Source organism: Hypanus sabinus, chromosome 8 (genome assembly GCF_030144855.1).
Source record: "Hypanus sabinus isolate sHypSab1 chromosome 8, sHypSab1.hap1, whole genome shotgun sequence".
In the NCBI taxonomy this organism is placed as follows: domain Eukaryota; kingdom Metazoa; phylum Chordata; class Chondrichthyes; order Myliobatiformes; family Dasyatidae; genus Hypanus; species Hypanus sabinus.
In genome coordinates this window covers 79,559,840-79,587,461 of record NC_082713.1, presented here as the reverse complement: position 1 = coordinate 79,587,461, position 27,622 = coordinate 79,559,840, and the positions used below count along the sequence as shown (strand labels likewise).

At 49.3% G+C, this 27,622-nt stretch overlaps 1 protein-coding gene across 1 annotated transcript in view; it reads right to left on the bottom strand.

Moving 5' to 3' along the window:
- Positions 1–27,622, bottom strand: part of stk26 (serine/threonine protein kinase 26) — a 121,546-nt gene that overhangs the window by 57,683 nt on the left and 36,241 nt on the right. The window lies entirely within an intron of this gene.

Below are 27,622 nucleotides of genomic sequence, written 5' to 3'. Positions count from 1 at the left end.
GTGACAACCGGGGAATTTTTCGGATCTAGATTCAGATTTATTTATCAGATGTACATCATGACATACAGAGAAATACACTACTTGTTTTAAGAACCAATATACCCAAGGATGCGCTAGGGCAGCGAGCGAGTGCCTCGACACATTCCCGCACCAGCATGGTATGCTCACACTCTTCCGTGGAACACAACCAGCACCAATAACAACAACGAAACAAGCACTTTTCCCATCTTCCGATCCTCCCACTACCTCACACACACTGACAGACCTCCAACCCAGGACACATTCCTCTAAGTGTCCACTCCTTGGTCCAAGACTCTCAGACATCAGGCGTTCAACCTCTAGTCTCTGGCCCAGACACACAATTTAATCTTTGGACCTCTACCTCGGAACTTCCCAGCTTCAGTCTTTGACCTTCTGACTGGAGTTCTTATACATTTTATAATATTGTTTTTTGTTTTGTTTATCGTTATCTAATCATTCAATCTAATCACTAAGCAAACACACTGCGGTACCTGTATTGGTTGAGCTTAGCTCACTTCAATAGGTTTCTTAATTACCAACATGACAAATTGAGAGAATTGCCCTCTGTGGAATTCATATACATGATCAGAAAATGAATTTCAAAATTACAAGAGAAATTCATGGAGGCCACTTTCTTAACTCAACTTTATAATTCCTTATGTGATGGTTCAAAACAAAAAGTATATCATTAATTGTTTGAACACATTAATGCCTGCACAGATTTCCCTGAAGCCAATATCTTCTCTGTGACTGACTTCTCGGTAGAGCCAAACAGTTTGTTAAGAGGTTGCGGCAACTGGAAAATGCTCCTTTTGGATGAATGAACCAAGAGCAGAATTAGACAATTATCTAATGACCTTATTATGGGTGTTAGGAGTGACATATGAAAAATGAAGGTACCCAAGCCTGGCTGAATCACAACCTGCGCTAAGGCAGAGTTTGCAAAGACAAAGGTGCCTTATCAAATCCAAAATGTCCTGGTGCTCAGGAGATGCCAATCTCCAGACATCCAGAGCTACCAAGGAAATCATAACCATATATGTAGTTAGAAGTCAGTTCCAAATATAACAATCCAAGAAGTGCACTTGAACACTGGAGGCTCATTACATCTTGAATGCAACACTCTAATGATGTTTCTGGTTGTGTTGCAATAAGGGTCAGGTCCAAGGCTTTAAAACATCAATGCCAATCAAATTTTTTTTGAGGAAAAAAAATAAATGAAACAGATTAAAATCTCTGTCCCAGAAAAACATTGTTTCGGCTTTGGGCAACATGCAGTGAGGTAAAAGTACTCACTTTGAGTATGATGTCTGTTTTCAAAAGCATCACCAGCTGACGGAATCCATACTTTAAAAAGGCAGTGAAAGCAGAATGCTATTAGTAATGAGGATAAAGCACCCAAGGGTACAAGTATGCGAGGAAGAGGAGAGGCAAGCACAGATATCTGCAAAGTGGCACAGTGAGAGGAGCTGCCTCCTCACACCTCAAAGGAGGTTCATGAAAATGACTCCAGGTTTGAACGGCTTGTCATCTGAAAAGTGTCTGATGGCTCTGGGCCTGGATTTACAGGGGTTCAGAAGAATGAGGAGGTAACCTCATTGAAATCTATGAAAAGGTTAAAGGCCTTGATAAGAGTGGATGTGGAAAGGATATTCACTGTGGTGGGAGAATCCAAGAACAGAGGACACACTCTCAGAATAGATGTGTGTGTTTTTAGAACAGAGCTGAGGAGGAATTTCTTTAGCCAGAGAGTGGTGAATCTGTGGAATTCTTTGCCACAGGGCACTGTGGACTCTTAAGATTTTATGTATATTTAAGGCAGAAGTTGTTGAATTCTTAATTAGTCAGGGCATGAAAGGATGTGTGGGGGGGGGGGGGGGTGGGGGAGGCAGGAGATTAGGACCGAGAGGAAAAATGGATCAGCCATGATGAAATGGCAGAGCAGACTCAATGGGCCAAATGGCCCAATTCTGCTCCTTTTCCCATGGTCTTATTTCCAGTGATCCTGCGTTCAATCCTAACCTCTGGTATTGTCTGCATGGAATTTGCAGCTTCTCTGCGATGATATTGATTTGTGCTCACGTTCCATCCCACATCCCAATTACATGTGGGTTGTAGATTAACTAGCCACTGTAAATTCAAAATAGCATGTACTCCAGTGGTAGAATCCAGATGGAACTGATGGGAATGTGGAAACAATAGGTGACAGGGAAATAGGTTGGGGAATGTAATCATTCTCTTGGCTGACTAAAAAGGCCAAAGTATCTTCCTTCCACATTGGGAGCTGATTGGGACTGTGGCGGCTCATTTCCTAGCGTATGCGAACCGACTCACAATTAGATAGCCTACGGGGGTTTGCGAGCACAGAGCTTTGGAGCCTCTTCGCCATGGGGGGCCGGTTGACAGAGGCTTAAAAGTGAGGCTGAAGTTTTCGAATAAAGTTTTTCCTTCGACTGCAGTTACCGACTCCGTGTCGTAATTTTAGCGCTGTTTGTAGCACACCGCTACAATTGGTGACCCCGACGGTCCAAACGATTTTTGGACCAGAAATGACCGACGCCGCCTCTGTTCATGCGGTTTCGTTGAAACTGCCGGGTTTCTGGACACAGCGCCCGGACCTATGGTTCCAGCAAGCCGAAGCCCAATTCCACGTTCGCCGGATCACCTCAGAAGACACCCGCTACTACTACGTGGTGGGCTCCCTCGACCAGGACACAGCTGCCCAGGTCGCGGAGTTCGTACAGTCGCCCCCGGCAGACGGCAAGTACACGGAATTCAAAGCCCTGCTCCTCAGGATTTTCGGACTCTCACGGCGCGAGCGGGCTGCCCGTTTACTGCACCTGGATGGCTTGGGCGACAGACCTCCATCGGCTTTAATGAACGAGATGTTGTCTCTGGCCGAGGGACACACAGGCCTCATGTTTGAGCAGGCATTCCTGGAGCAGCTGCCCGAGGACATACGCCTGCTGCTGTCCGACGCGGATTTCAGTGACCCCCGGAAGGTGGCAGCCCGGGCGGACTTGCTGTGGAACGCCAAAAAGGTGAGCGGGGCGTCCATCGCACAGATCACCCAGCCACGCTCCCGGCAGCAAACCAGTCCAGGCCCGGCCGCAGAGCCCACTAACCCCCGGCCCAATGACCACTGGTGCTTCTACCACCAGCGGTGGGGCGCAGAAGCCCGCCGTTGCCGCCCGCCCTGCCAGTTCCCGGGAAACGCCAGGGCCAGCCGCCGCTGATGGCTACGGCGGCTGGCCATCGGGATAGCCTCCTGTATGTGTGGGATAGCAGGTCGGGACGCCGCTTTTTGGTCGATACTGGGGCTGAGGTCAGCGTTTTACCTCCGACAAGTTACGACACTCGCAGCAGGGCACCGGGTCCCCCCCTGAGGGCCGTGAATGGCAGCACAGTAAGGACCTATGGCACCCGTCAGGTGCAGCTACAGTTCGGCCCCAGCCAGTTCACGTGGGACTTCACACTGGCCGCCGTAGCCCAACCGCTTCTGGGTGCGGATTTTTTGCGAGCTCACAGCCTGCTGGTTGACCTGCCCAGGAAGAGACTGGTACACGCCGGAACCTTTCAGACGTTCTCCCTGGGCGCGGCCCAGTTGCCAGCCCCTCACCTCGGCTCCATCACGCTGTCCGACAACGACTTCACCAGGGTCCTGGCGGAGTTCCCATCGGTTCTGGCACCGCAGTTCACAGCAGCCATGCCCAGGCACGGCGTACAGCACCACATCCCGACACAGGGACCACCCCTCCATGCCCGTGCTCGGCGGCTTCCCCCGGACAAGCTCCGACTGGCGAAGGAGGAGTTCCAGAGAATGGAGGAATTGGGGATCATCCGGCGGTCCGACAGCCCCTGGGCTTCCCCCCTGCACATGGTGCCCAAAGCGACGGGGGGCTGGAGACCGTGCGGCGACTACCGCAGGCTGAACGAGGCTACCACACCGGACCGCTACCCTGTGCCGCACATTCAGGACTTTGCGGCAAACCTGCACGGCGCCCGGATCTTCTCCAAGGTCGACCTTGTCCGAGGGTACCATCAAATCCCGATGCATCCTGACGACGTCCCCAAGACGGCTCTCATCACCCCGTTTGGCCTCTTCGAGTTCCTCCGCATGCCGTTCGGCCTGAAGAATGCCGCACAGACGTTCCAGCGGTTAATGGACGCGGTGGGACGGGACCTGGACTTCGCGTTCATCTATTTGGATGACATCCTCATAGCCAGCGGCAGTCGTCAGGAGCATCTGTCCCACCTCCGTCAACTCTGCGCCCGACTGAGTGAGTACGGTCTTACAATCAACCCTGCCAAATGCCAGTTCGGACTTGATACCATTGACTTCCTGGGCCACAGGATTACTAAAGACGGGGCAACCCCTCTGCCCGCTAAGGTAGATGCGGTCCGCCACTTCCCCCGACCCACCACGGTCAAAGGCCTTCAGGAATTCGTAGGTATGGTCAATTTCTACCGCCGCTTCCTCCCTTCAGCTGCCCGGATCATGCGCCCCCTGTTCGCCCTGATGTCGGGTCCGAGCAAGGACATTACCTGGGACGAGGAGTCCGCCGCCGCTTTCGTTCAAACGAAGGAAGCTTTGGCTGACGCCGCAATGCTAGTACATCCCAGAATGGACACCCCTACCGCCCTCACAGTGGACGCATCAAACACGGCAGTCGGTGGGGTGCTGGAGCAGCTCATCGCAGGTCGCTGGCAACCCCTGGCGTTTTTCAGCAAACACCTGCGGCCACCCGAGCTCAAGTACAGTGCTTTTGACCGGGAACTGTTGGCGCTCTACCTGGCAATCCGGCATTTCAGGTACTTCCTAGAAGGTCGGCCCTTCACCGCGTTCACGGACCACAAACCGCTTACCTTTGCGTTTACGAAAGCATCCGACCCCTGGTCATCCCGCCAGCAACGCCACCTGTCCTACATCTCTGAATACACAACGGATGTCCGGCACGTCTCGGGTAAGGACAATGTCGTGGCGGATGCGCTCTCTCGCCCTACCGTTCATGCCCTTTCCCAAGGGGTAGACTTTGAGGCACTGGCAGAGGCACAGCAGGTAGATGAGGAGATTCCGAGTTACAGGACTGCAGTCTCTGGTTTGCAGCTCCAGGACTTCCCCGTGGGCCCAGGTGAGAGGACCCTACTCTGTGACGTCGCCACCAACCAGCCCCGTCCGGTCGTCCCCGCAGCCTGGCGGCGACGTGTTTTCAACTCCATTCATAACTTGGCGCATCCCTCCATCCGGACAACTGTCCGGATGGTTTCCAGCAGGTTCGTTTGGCACGGACTCCGCAAACAGGTCAGTGAATGGGCCAGGACGTGCATGCACTGCCAGACGGCCAAGGTTCAGCGGCACACCAAAGCCCCACCGCAGCAGTTCCATCCCGCCCACCGGCGTTTCGACCACATTCATGTGGATATCGTGGGCCCCCTGCCAGTGTCGCGCGGAGCGCGTTACCTCCTGACTATCGTGGACCGGTTCACAAGATGGCCAGAGGCGGTCCCGCTCACCGACACCACCTCCGAATCTTGTGCCCGAGCCCTGATCGCCACCTGGATATCCCGCTTTGGTGTACCAGCCCACATTACCTCCGACAGAGGCGCCCAGTTCACCTCCAGCCTGTGGTCAGCTATGGCCAGCCTTTTGGGGACTCAGCTGCACCACACCACTGCCTACCACCCACAGTCGAACGGGCTAGTGGAGCGTTTCCACCGTCACCTGAAGTCGGCCCTCATGGCCCGCCTGCGAGGAGCCAACTGGGCGGACGAGCTTCCCTGGGTCCTTCTCGGCATCCGCACAGCGCCCAAGGACGACCTGCACGCCTCGTCGGCCGAGTTGGTATACGGCGCGCCCCTGGCCGTCCCCGGGGAGTTCCTACCAGCCCCGAGGGGGCAAGAGGAAGAACCCGCTGCAGTCCTGGGCAGACTTCGCGAGAAGCTCGGTAACCTGGCCCCCATACCCACTTCACAGCATGGGCGGCACCCGACCTGCGTACCCAAAGACCTACGGAACTGTAAGTTTGTGTTTGTACGAAGGGGCGGGCATCGGCCACCGCTGCAGCGGCCATACGAGGGGCCGTTTACGGTGCTCCGGAACAACGGGTCCACGTTCGTGCTGGACGTTGGGGGGAAGGAGGAGGTTTTCACGGTGGACCGCCTCAAGCCGGCCCATGTGGACCTGGCGCAACCGGCCGAGTTTCCGGCGCCTCGGCGCAGAGGCCGACCTCCCAAGCAGGTTCTGGCCCAGGCTGTGGACATTGGGGGGTGTATCGCCGGTTCTGGGGGGGGGTTATGTGGCGGCTCATTTCCTAGCGTATGCGAACCGACTCACAATTAGATAGCCTACGGGGGTTTGCGAGCACAGAGCTTTGGAGCCTCTTCGCCATGGGGGGCCGGTTGACAGAGGCTTAAAAGTGAGGCTGAAGTTTTCGAATAAAGTTTTTCCTTCGACTGCAGTTACCGACTCCGTGTCGTAATTTTAGCGCTGTTTGTAGCACACCGCTACAGGACCACCTTTCCTACAAAGATCTGGGACTGAAATTTCACTTGGAGGTGCTAACCAAGGGTCGTGACACCACCTACACCACAACACAGACAGAAATAGAAAATGCAGGTTCAGGAGACAGGAATCACAGTGAGCACACACTGGCTGTCTGCTGAACTTGTTATGCATGTCAATAAACTGAGGGACACCAAGAAATCAAGCATTACAGACCGCAAGAAACAACCACTTTCCAAAATTGTGCCAGTGATTACTCCCAAGTCTATTCTTACACATTAGAGTTCACAAATCCTTTTTTCCCCAACTAGAAAACAGAAGCTGGAATAGGCCACTGACTCCCTCAAATCTGTTTCACCATTCAATATGATCTTGGCTTCACCATGGTGGTCTCAAATCCTCTTCTGTGACAATTCCTCTGTCTTCTAAATACTCATTCACACCTGACCAACCTCCAGTGGTACGTCACCTTGTTACAACTCTCCCACTAGCGAAACCATCTCAGCGTCTACCCTGCAATGCCCTTTTGGAATAAGGTCATCCCTCATTACAGTATTCTAATCTCCTAAGAACAGGCCCAAACTATCTAACCAATTTTGTTAGCCTGACAAATCTCTTTTAGGACTTCTGCCAAAGCAACTATATCATTTTATTCAGGAAGAGGACAAAAACTGTGCAGAGTATTTCCTTTGTGGTCACCTGTTCAACTGTAAGGAGACCTTCCTATTCTTATATAGCAACCTCTCAGCAATAAAGGCCAACACGTTATTTATATCCATAGCTACTGGACCTGCCCACTAATATGTAGCTGATTCATGCACTGGAACAAATAGATCTTACTAAACTTTACTCATTTGTGGCTTCTCTCCCTCCAATTAGATAATAACCCACCTTTTGATTTCTCTCACTCAAATGCATGGCCCGACACTTCCACACATTAAACTCCCCTTTTCCAGGATATCACCCAATCACTCCATCTACCTGCATCCCAAATGCAGTACACAAGATCCTTATCATAACATGTCCTTCCACCTATCTCCATATCAGCAGCAAACTTGGAAAGCTTGTGTTTCATTTTCTTCTCAAGGTCCTTAATCTGACGGGAACAGATTGCAATTCACAGAATAGATACAGAGGAACCAGTGGATTTGGTGTGTTTGGACGCTCAGAATGACGTGTGAAGCTAGAACAATGCTTGGGTTGGGAAGGAAGAAAACCACATGGATTGGTGATCAGGAGAAAATAAATGAGGTCCTACTCAGGAAGGGAAGCTCATTTGAACAAGGGGGCCGATCTATCCAGGTCTGTTGATGATTTAAAGCTGGTCTACAATGTGGATTGGGAGGATGCAGAGGCTCCAGGGGAGATCTGGGCAGGTGGGTACATGGCAATTAGGTCATGGCAGACTGAAGATAATGTATATTAACTTGAGCTCATCAAATTTGGTAAGAGGGTGGTTGAGTTTCTGTCACTAAGTATACTTGAAAGGGATACTGATAGACTTTGAATTACTTAAGGAATCAAGCAATGTGCATTTAATGCAGGAAAAGTAGTGACAAGGTTAAAAAGTCATTCTTGGTATTGTTTAATGGTCAGAGTTGAGGGGCCAAATGGCCTTCTGCTTCCATTACCAATGTGAAGGCACTCCTGTCTCCAAGAAGTTTTCAAGTATCAAACACTTATATTAAATCTGTGTTTATCTGTGTAAATGTGTGTTTATTGTGATCAGTATCTACAAGCTCCAGGTACAGCTTTGAATTTTTAAGTGACCGCTTTGCCAATTCATTTTGTTCCACACCCCATTTTAAAAAAAATCCTTAAATCTAAAACCTGAAGATTAAAGGGAGGAGAATCCCGTCATGTGAAATGGCCTTCAAAATATCCTGTGCCTTTCCAACTGCTCATACAGAACAATGGTTTAGTTTAAGATGCGCCGTTGAATCTCAGTGATGCCATACTGGCAGCAAACTAAACTACTAACTACAGTCAGCCCTCCTTATCCACGGGTTCTGCATGCGCGGATTCAACCAACCGCGGATCGGGAAAACCCGGAAGTTCTCTTTCCAGCACTCATTGTTTGAGCATGTAGAGACTATTTTTCCTTGGCATTATTCCCTAAACAATACAGTATAACAACTATTTACATAGTATTTACATTGTATTAGGTATTATAAGTAATCTAGAGATGATTTAAAAGTACAGGCAGTCCCCGGGTTATGAATGAGTTCCGTTCCTGAGTCCGTCTTTAAGTCGGATTTGAAGTCGGAACAGGCACATCTGGTATTGTTTAGCGTCCATTAGTAAAACGTTTTTCTTAGTATAAAGTATATATTTTACCTTTCTATGCATATAAAACACTTAAGAAACATACGTATTTCAATAATTAAATCACTGTGTTGCTTTCATCGGGGCAGAGCCTTTCACAAGCTCCATTAAAATTGTTCCGATCGATCGTTGACCAACTGTAGCCTAACTCTTTTCCAATGACTGATGGCATTTCACCTCTTTCTGATCGCTTTATTACTTCCACCTTATTTTTAATCGTGATCATGATTATTTTTGTGAACAGAAACTTTGCGGAATCAAAGCTGTGCCAGCTCCTAAAGTCCACCGCACTGAGACAGGTTAAATAAGGGACGAGCATCTGTGATTTTTGGTATCCGCGGGGGGTCCTGGAACCAATCTCCCGTGGATAAGGAGAGCCGACTGTACTCCATTAATCACATTTTTTCTGAACAATGATCAGTGTAATCAATAGCCTGTAACTTCCCTTTCGGAGTTAAGATCTTGATCCATTTTTGCGGTGTGAACTGAAGTTCTGAAGGTGCATGGTGTGTACGGGCCAAATCGAGGCAGCTGGGCCCAGGCCCAAGAACAAGGAATGAGCCAAAGTTTGGCCACGCTGGAGTGGACTTGGAGCAGATTCGAAGCAGCAGATCTGAGGCCAGGCACAGCTGAAGTGGTGGAACATATGCCCCAAGATGGAGGAATGAGCCAATGTTTGACTGATTGGAAAGGCCTGATTGGATGCAGGCTGAATTGAGGCAGCAGGGCCTGCGCCCGAGAGTGAGGTACAAGCCTATCTTTGGCCGATTTAAGTGGTTAGGGTGTCGTAGCTGGAGGGAGCAATCAGCTGGTGTTAAGGTTGCTGTTTGCAGAGGGTTACTCATCTCTGCAAAGAACTGAAGCTGTGGCCTGCAACTAATGGGTTCCTGGAGCGGCTTTGTGGCCGTGAACTCACTTTCATGAACTTTAGTTCTGAATGTCATCTGCTGACTTGTAAAAAGTTTGCACGGTATATTCATTACTTTTGCACATTAGATGGGTTTTCTTTTATTAAAATGGGTGCTGTTGGGTTTCTTTGTTTTGTGGCTGCCTGTACGGAGACAAACCTCAGGGTGTACATAGTATACGTACTCCGGTAATAAATGTACTTTGAACTTTGAAAAGAACAAATTCTCATCCACACTGCAAGTTCACGTCCCAAATTTTCAGGCTGTGTTATGCCACTTCCAAGATGGGCCCACATCCAAGGTGCCTCCTTGCATTTATTGCTCGGTGCTCACACTATATACTTCAAAGAGTTTTGTTTACTCTCTGTCAATTCTGTACTTCTCCTTTTGTGCCCTTCCCTGAAACCATGCTCCTGATTTATTTGGGTGAGATTTCAAGTTCTGGCTTGTCCAAGCAGAAATACCCCTCCCCGACGGCAATACAATCATAGTTATTGCGATGTGGCATACAAGTCTGTTTACAGTTTACAGTCACTAGGTGCAGACAGTGGAAGCCATTTTGTAGCTTTGTAACATTTTCAGGCCACATTTGGATTATTGTGTTCATTTACGGTCAGCACATCACAGGAAGGACGTGGAGGCTTTGGAAAGAGTGCAGAGGAGGTTCACCGGGATCCTCTTGGACTAAAGAGTTAACTATACGGGGAGACCGAATAGAATTGGATTGCACTCTGTGGAGATTTGAGGCTGAGGGAGATGGTTTATATGCTTATGGCAAGCATAGGTAGGATAATATTGAGAGGATCTTCCCCAGGGTAGAACTGACAAATACTAGAGGGCATAGTTTATGGTAAGAGGGCTAAGTATTTCCACACTGTTAAGTTCCTGGAACTTGCCGCCAAAGGAAGGTGGTGGAAGCTGATATGAAGGCAACAATGAAGAGGCTTTTAGACAGACACATAAACAGGCAGGGGATGGGGGGGCAGGGATCGCATGCAGGAAGGGATTACTTCATTTGGCCACCTTACTCAGTAGAGACATTGTAGGAGAGGGGCTGTCCCTGAGCTGCACTGTTACGTGCCCCAGCTCCAAGCAAAGGAAAGCGCCAAGCGCCTGTCTTTCCTGTAACTCTCACTCCCAGAGTTCTGGGAATGGGCTCTGATTGGGAACTCCAATCCAGACAAACCAAATAGTCTTTCCATTTCGTGCACATCCACCCTCATCCCGTCCTCCTGATGCCACACGAGGGGTAGGGTTCCTCTTGTCCTTGCCCACCATCCCACTGGCCTCTACGTCCTGCTCCATAACTTCTGCCATCTCCAACGGGATCCCACCACCAAGCACATCTTTCCCTCCCCCACTTTCCGCTTTCCACAGGGATCCTTCCCTACACAACTCCCTTGTCCATTCCTCCCTCCACAATGATTTCCCTCCTGGCACTTAATCCTTGCAAGTGGAGCAAGTGCTACACCTGCCCCTACACCCTGTCCCTCACTACCATTCAGGGCCACAAGCAGTCCTTCCAGGTGAGGTGACACTTCACCCGAGTCTGTTGAGGTCATCTACTGTATCCGGGAGTGCTCCCGGTGTGGCCTCCTGTATATTGGTGAGATACGACATGGATTGGGAGATCGCTTTGCCAAGCATCTACGTTCTGTCCACCAGAAAAAGCTGGATCTCCCGGAAGTAATCAATTTTATTTCCACTTCCCATTCCCATTCTGACACGTCAATCCATGGCCTTCTCTACTGCTGCAATGAGGTCTCCAACCTGATGGCATGAAGATCAATTTCTCGAATTGCCCTATCCCCTCTCCTTCACCATTCCCCTCGCTCACCTTACCTGGTCATCACCTCCCTCTGGTGCTCCTCCCCTTCCCTTTCTTCGACTGTCTTCTATCCTCGCCCATCAGATCTCTCTTTCTCCAGCCCCTCATCACTTTCACCAATAACTTCCCAGCTCTTTACTTCACCCCCTCCCCCAGTTTTACCCATCACCTACCACCTTGTACTTCTTCCCCCCCCCCCCACCTTCTTACACTGACAGCCCCTTCCTTTCCTTGGGATATGGGAGGAAACCAGGGTGCCCAGAGAAAAGCCACGATGTCACAGAAAGAACATGCAAACTCCACATAAACAGCACCTGAGACAATGGTTGGACTTGGATTCCCAAAGCTGTGAGGCAGCAGTTCTACTGTGAATTCCTAGAGAACCCGAGGGTCATTCTCAGAAAAGTTTAGGATGCCAAGGTGAGAGAATGCACAGGCGGCATTTGTAAGGATAACTGTAAAACTTGTTGCCCAATCCTCAACTTTCATGATATGTAATAACAAAGGATTATTCTGAAATGATGCCTCACTTTAAATGCCAACTTTGGGCACTCCAGTAAAGATGGACCAGAGGGCTTCTCGTCAATGAACCTTAAAGTTGTATGAAATAATATGGTTTTAACCTTTTAATGCATTTCAACTGGTGTTATAAGAAGAGAGAATGGAGGGAGGGATGAAGAGCTTGGAGAAAGTGCTACAGTTGAATATGAATTTGGAGAGGATCAGGAAGAGGAAAGCGACTGACTGACCTTCAGCATTGAGGTAAAAGGAAGGGAAGGTTGTGGAGTAGTCTTGGAGAGAAATGGGCAGAGTTCAAATCTGGTGAGACGGGGCAAAGAAAGGAAGGAGTTTAGAGGCAATAGGCACAGGAACAGGAATATTAAGTGAGTAGATCACACGGCAAAAACAACACAGTGTGGCGACCCACTTCCGAGCACACTTGAACCGGCTCACAATTAGCCAGCGCGCAGGCACAAAGGCCAAGTCCGCAACAAAGGGTGAAAGCCTGTGGGGATTTGTGAGTATGTGTCCCTTGGAGCATCTGCGCCCGGGGAGGGCAGGATGAGGGAGGCTTTAAAGCAAGGCTGTGAAGTTCGAATAAAATTATCTTTGACTGCAGTTTACCGACTCCACGTCGTTATTTTAGCGCTGCGTGTAGCACACCGCTACAATTGGTGACCCCGACGGTCCAAACGATTTTTGGACCAGAGATGACCGACGCCGCATCTGTTCATGCGGTTTCGTTGAAACTGCCAAGCTTCTGGACGCTACGACCTCACCTGTGGTTCGAGCAAGCAGAAGCCCAATTCCACGTTCAGCAGATAACCTCAGAGGACACCCGTTACTACTACGTGGTGAGCTCCCTTGACCAGGACACAGCAGCCCAGGTTGCGGAGTTCGTACAGTCTCCCCCGGTGGACGGCAAGTACACGGAATTCAAAGCCCTGCTCCTCAGGACTTTCGGACTCTCAAGGCGCGAGCAGGCTGCCCGCTTACTGCACCTGGATGGTTTGGGAGACAGACCTCAATCGGCTTTAATGAATGAGATGTTGTCTCTGGCCAACGGACACACATCCTGCCTTATGTTTGAGCAGGCATTCCTAGAGCAGCTGCCCGAGGACATATGCCTGCTGCCCGAGGACATATGCCTGAAATCCGACGCGGATTTCAGTGACCCCCGGAAGGTGGCAGTCCGGGCGGACACTGTGGAACGCCAAGAAGGTGAGTGGGGCGTCCATCGCACAGATCACCCGGCCACGCTCCCAGCAGCAAACCAGTCCAGGCCCGGCGCAGAGCCCGCTAACCCCAGAGGCAGGGATGGGGAGCCCGCCCTGCAAGTTCCCGGGAAATGCCAGGGCCAGCCGCCGCTGATGGCTACGGCGGCTGGCCATCGGGATAGCCTCCTGTATGTGTGGGACAAGAGGTCGGGATGCTGCTTTTTGCTCGACACTGGTGCTGAGATCAGCGTCTTACCTCCGACGAGTTACGACACCCGCAACAGGGCACTGGGTCCCCCCCGAGGGCCGTGAACGGCAGCACGGTAAGGACCTATGGCACCCGTCAGGTGCAGCTACAGTTCGGCTCCAGCCAGTTCACGTGGGACTTCACACTGGCCGCCGTAGCCCAACCGCTTCTGGGTGCAGATTTTTTGCGGTCTCACAGCCTACAGGTCGACCTGCCCAGGAAGAGACTGGTCCACGCCGAGACCTTTCAGACGTTCTCCCTGGGTGCAGCCCAGTTGCCAGCCCCTCACCTCGGCTCCATCACGCTGTCCGACAACGACTTCACCAGGGTCCTGGCGGATTTCCCATCGGTTCTGGCACCGCAGTTCACAGCGGCCATGCCCCGGCACGACATCCCGACCCAGGGACCACCCCTCCACGCCCCGTGCTCAGCGGCTTCCCCCGGACAAGCTCCAACTGGCAAAGGAGGAGTTCAAGAGGATGGAGGAACTGGGGATCATCCGGCAGTCCAACAGCCAACGGGCCTCCCCCCTGCACATGGTGCCCAAAGCGACAGGGGGCTGGAGACCGTGCGGCGACTACCGCAGGCTGAACGAGGCTACCACACCAGACCGCTACCCTGTGCCGCACATTCAGGACTTTGCAGCAAACCTGCACGGCGCATGGATCTTCTCCAAGGTAGACCTCGTCCGAGGATACCATCAAATCCCGATGCATCCGGACGATGTCCCCAAAACGGCTCTCATCACCCTGTTCGGCCTTTTCGAGTTCCTCTGCATGCCGTTCGGCCTGAACAATGCCGCACAGACGTTCCAGCGGTTAATGGATGCGGTGGGACGCGACCTGGACTTCGCATTCATCTATTTGGATGACATCCTCATAGCCAGCAGCAGTCGTCAGGAGCATCTGTCCCACCTCCGTCAACTCTACACCCGACTGAGTGAATACGGTCTGACAATCAACCCAGCCAAATGCCAGTTCGGGCTCGACACCATTGACTCCCTGGGCCACAGGATTACTAAAGATGGGGCAACCCCTCTGCCCGCTAAGGTAGATGCGGTCCGCTGTTTCCCCCGACCCAACACGATCAAAGGCCTTCAGGAATTCATAGGTATGGTCAATTTCTACTACCGTTTCCTCCCTTCAGCTGCCCGGATCATGCGCCCCCTGTTCGCCCTGCAGTCCGGTCCGGGCAAGGACATTACCTGGGACGAGGAGTCCGCCGCCGCTTTCATTCAAACGAAGGAAGCCTTGGCAAACGCCGCAATGCTAGTACACCCCAGAATGGACGTCCCTACCACCCTCACAGTGGACACATCTAACACAGCAGTCAGTGGGGTACTGGAGCAGCTCATCGCGGGCCGCTGGCAACCCCTGGCATTTTTCAGCAAACACCTGCGGCCACCCGAGCTCAAATACAGTGCTTTCGACCGGGAACTGTTGGCGCTATACCTGGCAATCCGGCATTTCAGGTACTTCTTAGAAGGTAGGCCCTTCACTGCATTCACGGACCACAAGCCGCTTACCTTTACGTTCACGAAGGTGTCCGATCCCTGGCCGTCCCGCCAGCAGCGCCATCTGTCCTACATCTCTGAATACATGACGGACGTCCGGCACGTCTCGGGTAAGGGCAATTTCGTGGTGGATGCGCTCTCTCGTCCTAACATTCATGCCCTTTCCCAAGGGGTAGACTTTGAGGCACTGGCAGAGGCACAGCAGGCAGATGACGAGATCCCGAGTTACAGAACCGCAGTCTCCGGTTTGCAGCTCCGGGACCTCGCCGTGGGCCTGGGTGAGAGGACCCTACTCTGTGATGTCGCCACCGGCCAGCCCCGTCCCGTCGTCCCGGCACCTTGGCGGCGACGTGTTTTTGACTCCATTCATAACTTGGCGCATCCCTCCATCCGGACAACCGTCCGGATGGTCTCCAGCAGGTTTGTTTGGCATGGACTCCGCAAGCAGGTCAGTGAATGGGCCAGAACAGACCGGTTCACAAGATGGCCAGAGGCGATCCCGCTCACTGACACCACCTCCGAATCTTGCGCACGGGCACTGATCGCCACCTGGGTGTCCTGCTTTGGTGTACCGGCCCACATTACCTCCGACAGAGGCGCCCAGTTCACCTCCAGCCTGTGGTCAGCTATGGCCAGCCTTTTGGGGACTCAGCTGCACCACACCACTGCCTACCACCCACAGTCGAACGGGCTAGTGGAGCGTTTCCACCGTCACCTGAAGTCGGCTCTCATGGCCCGCCTGCGAGGAGCTAACTGGGCGGACGAGCTTCCCTGGGTCCGACTCGGCATCCGCACGGCGCCCATAGACGATCTGCACGCCTCGTCGGCCGAGTTGGTGTACGGCGCACCCCTGGTCGTCCCCGGGGAGTTCATACCAGCCCCAAGGGGGCAAGAGGAAGAACCCGCAGCAGTCCTGGGCAGACTATGCGAGCGGCTCGGTGACCTGGCCCCCATACCCACTTCGCAGCATGGGCAGAACCCGACCTGCGTACCCGAAGACCTGCAGAACTGTAAGTTTGTGTTTGTACGAAGGGGCGGGCATCGGCCACCGCTGCAATGGCCCTACGAGGGGCCGTTTACAGTGCTCCGGAACAACGGGTCCACGTTCGTGCTGGACGTTGGGGGGAGAGAGGAGGTTTTCATGGTGGACCGATTCAAACCAGCCCATGTGGACCTGGCGCAACGGACGAGTTTCCGGCACCTCGGCGCAGAGGCCGACCTCCCAAACAGGGTCCGGCCCAGACTGTGGACATTGGGGGGTGTATTGCCGGTTCTGGGGGGGGAGGGGGTTATGTGGCGACCCACTTCCTAGCACACTGGAACTGGCTCACAATTAGCCAGCGTGCAGGCACAAAGGCCAGGTCCGCAACAAAGAGTGAAAAGCTGGGGGGGGGGGGGGGGGGGGGGTTGTGAGTACGTGTCTCTTGGAGCATCCGCGCCCAGGGAGGGCGAGATGAGGGAGGCTTTAAAGCAAGGCTCTGAAGTTCGAATAAAATTATCTTTGACTGCAGTTTACCGAATCCGTGTCGTTATTTTAGCGCTGCATGTAGCACACTGCTACAACAGTATTATTTCCTGCCTTGTGGCAACAAGCCTGTCAGCAAGTTGATGATCAGTCAGCAAAGTACTGGCTTCTGGCAGGTGAAGGGCAGTGACAGCATAAATAAATAACTTCTTGAGAGACAGAAGGTGAGGTAGGAAGACATCAGCAATGAACCAGATTTGATCAGGGACCTGGAGGTAAAGGAACCATTAGGAGGTAGTGACCATATGTTTTAACCTACAATTTGAGAAGGAGAAGGGAAAATCAGATGTGTCAGTATTACAGTTGAACAAAGGGAACTATGGAGCTGAGGGAGGAGCTGGCCAAAGTTCAATGGAACAATATCCTAGCAGGGAAGACAGTGGAACAACAATGGCAGGTATTTCTGGGAATAATGCAGAAGGTGCAGGATCAGTTCATTCCAAAGAGGAAGAAAGATCCTAAGGGGAGTAAAAGGTGGCCGTGGCTGACGAGGGAAGTAAAGGGCAGTATGAAAATAAAAGAGAAGTATAACATAGCAAATATGAGTGGGAAACCAGAGGACTGGGAAGCTTTTAAAGAGCAACAAAAGTTAACAAAAAAGGCAATACGCCAAGAAAAAATGAGGTACGAAGGTAAATAAGCCAAGAATATAAAGGAGGATAGTAAAAGCTTCTTTAGGTATGTGAATAGCAAAAAAATAGTTAAGACCAAAATTGGACCATTGAAGACAGAAACGGGTGAATTTATTATGGGGAACAAGGAAATGGCAGACGAGTTGAACAAGTACTTTGGATCTGTCTTCACTAGGGAAAACACAAAAAATCTCACAGATGTAATAGTGGTCAAAGGAACTAGGGTAAAGGATGAACTGAAGGAAATTTATATTAGGCAAGAAACGATGTTGGATAGACTGTTGAGTCTGAAGGCTGATAAGTCCCCAGGACCTGATGGTCTGCATCCAGGGTACTTAAAGAGGTGGCTCTAGAAATCATGGACGCATTGGTAATCATTTTCCAATGTTCTATAGATTCAAGAGCAGTTCCTGCTGACTGAAGGGTGGCTAATGTTGTCCCACTTTTCAAGAAAGGAGAGAGAGAGAAAACAGGGAATTATAGCTTGACGTCAGTGGTGGGAAAGATGCTGGAGTCAATTATAAAAGAGGAAATTACGACACATTTGGATAGCAGTAGAAGGATCAGTCCGAGTCAGCATGGATTTATGAAGGGAAAATCATGCTTGACTAATCTTCTGGAGTTTTTTGAGGATGTAACTATGAAAATGGACAAGGGAGAACCAGTGGATGTAGTTTACCTGGACTTCCAGAAAGCTTTTGATAAAAGTCCCACATAGGAGATTAGTGGGCAAAATTAGGGCACATGGTACTGGGGGCAGAGTACTGACATGGATTGAAAATTGGCTGGCTGACAGGAAACAAAGAGTAGCGATTAACGGGTCCCTTTCGGAACGGCAGGCCGTGACCAGTGGGGTACCGCAAGGTTCGGTGCTGGGACTGCAGCTGTTTACAATATACATTAATGATTTAGGTGAAGGGATTAAAAGTAACATTAGCAAATTTGCTGATGACACAAAGCTGGGTGGCAGTGTGAAATGTCAGGAAGATGTTATGAGAATGCAGGGTGACTTGGACAGGTTGGGTGAGTGGGCAAATGTATGGCAGATGCAGTTTAATGTGGATAAGTGTGAGGTTATCCACTTTGGTGGCAAGAACAGGAAGGCAGATTACTATCTAAATGGAGTCAAGTTAGGAAAAGGGGAAGTACAATGAGAACCAGGTGTTCTTGTACATCAGTCAATGAAAGCAAGCATGCAGGTACAGCAGGCAGTGAAGAAAGCTAATGGCATGCTGGCCTTTATAACCAGAGGAATTGAGTATAGGAGTAAGGAGGTCCTTCTGCAGCTGTACAGGGCCCTGGTGAGACCCCACCTGGAGTATTGTGTGCAGTTTTGGTCTCCAAATTTGAGGAAGGACATTCTTGCCATTGAGGGAGTGCAGCGTTGGTTCACAAGGTTAATTCCCGGAATGGCGGGACTGTCATATGTTGAAAGATTGGAGCGACTGGGCTTTTATACACTGGAATTTAGAAGGATGAGAGGGGATCTGATTGAGACATATAAGATTATTAAGGGATTGGACACGCTGGAGGCAGGAAGCATGTTCCCGCTGATGGGTGAGTCTAGAACTAGAGGACACAGTTTAAGAATAAGAGGTAGGCCATTTAATGGTTCTAAATTTGCAGAAAAGAGATGCGGAAGAACTTTTTCACCCAGAGAGTGGAGGATATGTGGAATGCTCTGCCCCAGAAGGCAGTGAAGGCCAAGTCTCTGGACGCATTCAAGAGAGTTAGATAGAGCTCTTATAGATAGCGGGGTCAAGGGATATGGGGAGAGGGCAAGAACGGGGTACTGATTGTGTATGATCAGCCATGATCACAGTGAATGGCGGTGCTGGTTAGAAGGGCCGAATGGCCTACTCCTGCACCTATTGTCTATTGTCTAGAATCAGGGAAATCTGAGTCAGAAACAAGCAGCAATGTTGAGGTCCAAGGGCAAAAGGAGCGGTCTGGCCAATGTACGTTTATATGCCAATCTGTCATCTTGGCAGGTGGAGTGATAGTACAGAGAGGAACAGCTATTCTGCTGCTTGGATGTCGTGTGAATGTCACCACCCCAGGGAACAGGGAACCAGACAAACGGCAGCTCAAGAATGGGACAACACACCAACTGGTCAAGATGGGCCCAATGAAGGGCAGGAGGATAGGAGAGAAGTGGACCTGGACACCACCTTAAAAAGAGGATGGATCTTAAAAGAATGGCTATCAGGACGTAGTGAGAACTGGTTTGAAGGCATAACAGGTCATTTTACTGGAGGCTTGGAGATTGTGGGAGAAGATAGGTATCGAGAATGCAAGAATTTCAAAGCTGCACTGGGAAAAGTAGGAGAAGCATTGGCTGTAAGTTGATAATCTAATTTTAACTTCAGTTAAGGCCAGATGCTGCAGGTCCACACTCCCAGAAGTGGGTGTATGAAGAATGTCAACCACAAACAAATTCTGGGTGGGGCAGTGGCATAAGTCAGCGATAAACTATCAAGCAAGATTGTCAAGAGGCGGATAGGAAAGCTCATATTTCTCATGACACAGCGGGAGGCCTTTCAGCCCGCAGCGTCCATGCCTGCTCTCAAGAGCATTGTAATCAATCCACCTATCTCAGTGGTCCATTTTCTCCAACGCCCATCAACTGCCTCGGATTCTCCATCCAGTGGTAGGTTAATTGGCCACAGCAGATTAAATTACAGTGGCCAATTAACCTAGCCCTGCTGGATCCCTGAGGGGAACTGCAGCATCTGGGAAATCCAACACAGTCACAGGAAAAACAAGCAGAGTCCACACACACAGCACCAGAGGCAAGGATTGAACCTGGCCGCTAGCGCTGGGAAGACAATCCACCTGCAATGTCACTCTGTCACCATTTTTATGCAGGGAATTCATGAACATGGTAAAACAAGACAAACACTGTAAATTAAAACATTAACCAATCCTTTTCCGATTCAATACCTTCTAAGAATTTCACAAAACTTCATTTTAAACTGGAGTTAAGAAGCAAGTTCACTCCAGAAAATAGATCTCCTGTAATGTAATAGCTTCCATTAAAGAAAAGTTTGTTTTTTTTTTAAAAAAAGAGAGAAGGTGTGGAACAAGTTGACTCAAGAAAAAACACTGGAGGTGTCTCAGAACCAGTTGGCAACCCAGCTATAATTATTCAATGAGAGCTCTGTGATGAGGAAATCCGCCTCCCTACTTTCGATTTGCTGGGTGATATTCCAGCTGCTGTGATAAAAATAAACTTCAAGGTTTGTTTTCTTATGCCAACAATGCCCCCAGTCTCTGGGACATTGCGATCTGAATTTGTAGCTCAATAGGGAGGATTGTACTCTGCAATCTTGGCCTGAGAAAAGTTATTTTCTGTTCCTTTCCTCGTCCATTAGCATCTCACTCCCCTTGTCCTGCAGTACGCTCCACTCCTCAATCAGAGGAGGCAACATGGTAGCCATCTGCAATGCCTCTGCTAATCTCCAAAGTATACTGTGTGCCAGAGGCTGTGGGAAAATCACTGAATACTCTCTCTCCCCCCCCCCCCCTTTCACATACTCACAAAATAAGCTGGTCAATTCTTTCAAAAGCTCCCCTTAAAATCTTGAGGATGTCCACACTCAATTCTGCAATCTTGCCTGGACACAATTGGATGCATTTACATCCACTTATAGAGAAGCCCACTCATGTCCAGGCAAGATGAGAGATGTTAACATGTTGTCAACCCTGGCTGGAGCTTCCCAGTGTACTGTGCCAGCATTGTACCTGCTTATATTAGTTCAACATACCAGATAAAGCCCTAGCACTAAGTTTTGCCAAACATCTTACATCTGGGCAGTTTGCAACCTTCTGGAATGAAAACTACGTTGTCAGATAAACTGCACTCATCATTTCCCATTATCGTGCTGATGTCCCTTTCTACAAAATACCTCACTAAAAGTCATTACCCCGCTCCATATCACTTCATCTGTCAAAACAAATCTCCACCTCATCTTTCCCATCAACTTTCTAAACTGCAGCTCTTCTGGTCATCACTCAGTGTAAAGTTAATACTCTCAACAGTGTTGGTGGGCAAAAGGATCTTGGGGTCTAAGTCCAACTTTCCCTGAAAGTTGCAGAAGAGCAAGGAGTTGTTTTGTTCTGCACAAAATGTTAATACTTGGAACGCTGTGTCCTGTTACAGAAAGCATGTGGAAGCTTTGAAACAACACTCAAAACTGTGGAGCAACTCAAAAGGTCAGGCAGCACCTATGGAGGGGAATGGTGATGCGCTGGGTCAAGTCGTTTCACCAGAAGCTTGGAAATACTTCTTGGAAGGATTACCAGACTGCTGCTTAGGTGAGAGAGTACGAGTTACATGGAAAAACCTGGACTGTTTTCTCTGGAGCATTAGAGGTTGAGGGGAAATTATGATAGGCATAGATAGGATAGAGAGTCAGAATCTGTTTTCCCTAGGGTAAAAATGTCAAATACTAGATGAGAAGGGGAATGTTTAAGAGAGATGTGCAAGGCAAGTTGTTTCATTTACACCGGGAATGGGTAGGTGCAGGGAACCAGAGGTGGTGAAGAAAGCAGATACAGTAAAGGTGTTCCAGAGGAATTTAGATGCATGAATACACAGGGATTGAGGAGATAGGGACTATGTGCCGGCATTAGAAACAGCTTAATTCGGCGTGGTGTTCAGCACGGACACCATGGGCCAAAGATGTTCTACATCCGATCCAAAACATTAACCGGTATCTCTTTTAGCAGATGCTGTTCAACTGACTGAATTCCTTCAGCAGTTTGTTTTTGTTTCAGATATGCACTTCCTTCTGCTGCAGTGACAGCAGTGCAGTGGAAGATTAGGAAGCAGCACGAATCTGACATCTGCAGATGCAGTCCCAACTTGAGAGCAGCCTTCTAACACAGGTTGGCCTCATGCTGAACTTTCTAACACTGCCCTCACAGGAATAAAACTGCTTGGAAGTTGCAAGCTTGGAAGAAGAAGAGAGCATAGCCAGAATATTAAAATGCTAAACAAAGACAGATTGCACCCAGACAAACACTGCCCAAGAAACAAATAAAGTTCGGTTCCTCACACATGCCAAAGATGTGTAACTTGGTTAGTTAATTGGCCTCTATAAATTGGCCCTCATGTGTAGAGGACTGGTACAATCTGGATAAGTTGATAGGAATGGAGGGAGAATATGTCACAGGGAGGCAGTGTGGGAATGGGATTGTTCTGTGACACTGAAATCTGTTGAAAGGTCTCGATAGAGTGAATGTGGAGAGGATGAGAGGATGATGGGGGAGTCCAAGACAGAGGACACAGCCTCAGAATAGAAAGGCATCCCTTGAGAACATATCGAGGAGGAATTTCTTTAGCCAGAGAATGGAGAATCTGAGGAATTTGTCACCACAGGTGGCTGCAGAGGCCAAGTCTTTGGGCACATTTAATGCAGAGGTTGACAAGATTCTTGACTGTCAGGGCACGAAGGGAGGAGATTGGGGTTGAGAGAAATCAATCAGCCATGATGAAATGGCACAGCAGATTCATTGGGACAAATGAATATCTTATGGTGTGAGCAAAGACTCCACTGCATAGCCTCCCAGCATTCAGCACAAGGACAGCCCATTTAGTGAAGAGCCTTTTAAACCATGGCTGAGCAAACGGCTGTATTCAAAGCTAATTAGAGTTGAGCAGAAAATGCTGGCCCAGAAGCCAATGTCCAGATCACAGGAATGAAACAATTCAAGGAGGGTAGCTCAACTACCAATGACACGGCTATGCACTCAGTCCAGGATTCTGGCAGAGCAACAGTGGAAAGGAAAGGCATGCTCATGGAAAAGCCCATTGGGAGCCACCTTACTCCACCAAAGGGCCATCTGGAACAACCAGAAGAGAACAGATCAGGAATAAAAAACATCCAGAAATAAATGATTGTCCTGTTTAGGGAGATGAAAGAAGAAGAACCAACAGCAAAAGTTCAGGAGCAGATATCCAGTATGTAGTGATGTTTGTGGCCAAAAGAAAGGGGCAGGGAGTCCACCAGCCTGGAGAAAGGGTGGGCTTGAATTGGTGATTTGCCTGTTGGGATTGAACCATGTTGGTATGGGGTTGGAGTCACCAGCAAGCTGGAGGACATAGAATACTGCAATTATCTGGTGACTGTCCAGTTTGCCATCCGAACTGGCCTTCCACATATTGTTTTGCCTCTGAATCCCTGTGGTGAAAGGGAGAGAGGAGTCATTCCCCAGGCCCCAGCCAAGTGGTCAACCTCTTGACCTGAGCCCCAGGGAGAAGAGGGGTGGGTGATGAGGACAGGACAGTTCTTCTCCCAGCTCTGGTAGACCTGGTACAGGAGCACTGGGGTGGCTAGGTATTCTCTTCCTTGAGCCGTGATGGTAAAATTGCCAGATCCCTGAGCAGGTGTCTGCATTCCCAAGAGGGTGGTCTCTCTCCCAGCTGGACTCTGGACCAGTGGAAATTTTAATAGCCAGTCAATTCCAATCAGCTAAAGACAAATCTTGAAATTTGCTCATTTCCACTAAACTTTGGAAACAGAGGAAAAAAAAAATTCACTATGTTCTTCCACCCAACCGCACGCACTCCTCAAGTGGAGGACGAAGGGAAGATGCTGAAATCTTAAACCAGCTGTGAAACTTCAAACTCTCTAACTGCAAGGACTGCTCAGTATATGGAACAGGGAGAGTTTGTGTTATTTTCCTGGAGGTTTAAATTATGGGAAGCTCCGGAACGATCGGGAGGAAATAATATGATGGTTTTAGTAGTTACTGAGTCCACCCAACACTACACTGAATAGTGGCACTGTACACAGTCGCAGCCCAGACATCCATTGCGAACTGGCAGACCAACATCGTGGTCTGACCAACCCTCTGCGGTGTTTAGAAATGACAGAGCCCAGAAGCTGTTTTTTTTTCCTGTTGCACTCAAGCCAAATCCACTAGTCTGGGCAACAAAGTATGCATCATGTTTTCTACACAAGGGTCTGGACTGTGTTTCAAAGTGAAAGCCAGTTTAGCTTGAATGCACCTCTGAGCACAGTGCGGCTCTGTGAAGACCGAGTTAGCTAGTGCAACTGATGAGAGAAGTAAGCGAGACAGAAATAAGTAAGGGAGTGGCCCATCCTGTTGCTTGACTGCTCTCCTTGTGACGACACAGTGAATAGAACAGTTTTTTGCAGCCAGTAGAGGGAAAAAAAAACACTGGTCAATGTGTTTAAGAAACTGGCCGATGAACAGAGAAAACAACTGGCAGGTGATCATGCACATTATTAATCTGGACTCCATTCACCCATGCCAATACCCAGGCACTTCAACCATCTACAGGATACACTCAGCATGTTGTTTGGAAATCCACCATCTTTACCAGACAGAAGGACAAGGACAGCAAAAGCATCAGGACACCACCATTTGGAAGTTGCTCTCCAAATAACATGTCATCCTGACCTATCACCATTCCATCATTGCCACCAAGTCAATCATCAAATTCCCTCTCTAACAGCACTGGGTATATCCCCACACCTCAAGGACTGCAGCAGTTTAAGAACACAACTGATTCTACGGGTACTAGAAATCGTGAGCAACATACATAAAATACTGGAGGAGCTCAACAAGTCAGGCAGCATCCATGCAGAGGAATAAGTGTTTCTGACTGAGCCCCTACATCAGGACTGGAAAGAAAGGGGACAGAAGCTAGAAACCAAAAGGTGGGGAGAGGGGAAGGAGTACAGGCTGGCAGGTGCCAGGCGAGAGCAGGTGAGGGGGAAGATGGGTGGGCAGGTGGGGAAGATGAAGTCAGAAACTGGAAGGGGATAGATGGAAGAGATAGAGTTGAAGAAGGAATCTGATAGGAGAGGACAGTAGACCACAGAATAAAGGGAAGGAAGAGAGGTACCAAAGGGAGCTGATAGGTAGGTGAGGAGAACAGAAGAGGGTGAAGGACTGAACGGAATGGGGGATGGTGAGGGGGGGGAGAGAGAAGTTACTGGAAGTTGGAATGGAATAGATGGATGACTGAGCAACACATGGGAATGAATAGGATGGCGCTCAGCATGTGTGGGGAATGCCTCTTCACAGAAACACCAGTGGATCACACTGGGGAGGATGCTTCAGGAGAAAGCCAGACTCAAGCTAAGTATTAAAGTATTACAAAAACAAAAAGGAATCAAATCAGCTACCAGAAAGAGACAGAAGCACAAGAGAAGTATGAATCTAATGGAAAAGGGTTTCTGTGTCAATCAGCGTACAGGAAGGGCAGAGATGCCACATGTAACCCTACCTTCTTGCCTTGGAGAAAACAGAAGCTCTGTGCCTTTGGGGATCTTACACTCCACCTTGAGTAGTCACAGGCCAGCAATTGTCATCAGCACAAGTTGATTTCCAAGGAGACTGGGAAAGAATCCTCGAAGCCTTTTCCAGACAGTGTTTCCTGTGTTTGAGCTTGCAGTAGCTGTGTGAACATGGCCAGCCACCAGAGCACCAAATGCTGGAGCTGCTGACCTGAGATTAAATGCTGACCCTGCCTCATTGAGGGATTTGGGGGATTTTGCCGAGACAATGCTTGTATTTCACCAGTTTTTTGAGATGTTGGTTATATGGAGCATTGGTGTCTGGGTGTAGGCTGGAGAAGGGTAGGTGGGAGAGTTTTTGAAGGAAGGGGAGCTGGAACAGTGCCTAGGGAGGAAGAGGGAGTAGTAGGGTTTTGCAGAACATTGATAACCAGCAGACCATAACTTTGTGCCTGATTTGAGTATATCACAGTAACAAATCAAACCATTTAAAGAGGGTTTCAGCAGGAAAACACATCACTGCTCAAGCATCATCAAACGACCCGAGATCAGGCACATCTTAAGCACAAGGATCAGAACTGAATCTTTGTCAGTAGTGCAGGTTTTAAAGGGTGCTATGAAAGATAAAGGGGAGAACTTCAGTGGTAAAACACAAGAACGTATGTAACAGAAGCTGCAGGAAGTCACTGGGTCTCTGGAGCATCTCAACAAGATCACAGCTGTTCTTCTGCCCTTGCGCCACTTTTGTCCATAATCCCTTTTCAAATTTGTCCGTCTCTAATGTATTCACAGATCTCTATATTCTATAGATTCAGCAGCCTGAAGCTACGAATTTCTCAATATTTCAGCCAAAACAAGGAGGACCTTTACTCTGAGATTGAAACCACTGGTTCTTAATACTTCTGCCAAGAAAATCTGTCCCACCTTCTACCCTTCTGAGCTCCCAATGAAAGGGAATTTCCAAATATTAGGGGCAAACCAAAAGTAAAGGGGAAGAAGCTCACTTATACCCATGACTGTTTGACTAGCATAGCTCAAGTGCCATCTATAAATTTGCTGAAGATACAACTATTGTTGGTAGAATCTCAGATGGTGATGAGACAGCATACAGGAGCAAGGTATACCAGATGGTTGAATGGTGTCACAGTAGCAACCTTGCTATCAGTAAGATATCAGTAAGATGGAAGAGCTGATTGTGGACTTCAGGAAGAGCAAGACGAGGGAACACAAACTAATCCTCAGAGGGATCAGAAGTGGAGAGGGTGAGCATTTTAATGTTCCTGGGTATCAATATGTCTGAGATTTTAACCTGGTCCCAACTTAACTGATGGAACTATAAAGAAGGCAAGATAGTGGCTATATTTCATTAGGAGTTTGAGGAGATTTGGTTTGTCACCCAAAATACTCAAAAACCTCTGCAGGTGCACCGTGGAGAGTATCTGACCTGCTGTATCACTGTCTGGTATGTGGGGGGGGGGGGGGAGGGGGAGAGAAGAGGGCTACTATGTAGAATCAAAGTAAATTGCTGACAATGGTAAAATTAGTCAGCTCCATCTTGGGTACTAGCCTCCACAGTATCCAAAACATCTTCACTGAGTAGTGCCTCAGAAAGGTAGCATCCATCATTAAGGACCCCATTACCCAGGACCTGCCCTCTTCTCATTGCTACCATCAGGTAGGAGGTACGGAAGCCTGAAGACACACATCCAGTGATTCAGGAACAGCTTCTTCTCCTCTGTCATCCGATTCCTAAATGGACTTTGAACCCACGAACACTACTTCTGCACTACTTATTTTAATTTAACTACTATACACACAAATTCAGTTTTTTCCCCCTATATTATCATGTATTGCGTTGTAGTGCTGCCACAAAATTAACACATTTGCCAGTTATATTAAACCTGATTCTGATATGCAGGAAGTACAAGGAGCAGTTCATACTTGCTAAGGTCCTGATCAAAATCTGCTGCACTAGATTCCACTATGATTCATGTACCCTAGAAAGCTCAAATTACAGGTCACGGCTAAGAGCAGGTTAACAACAGCTACATCCAGTCCCAGCCCTATCCTGCGTTGCTAAAGGTGGTGTCTTCCGACCAGCGGGGATTAGTCAATCATTATCGCATGCTC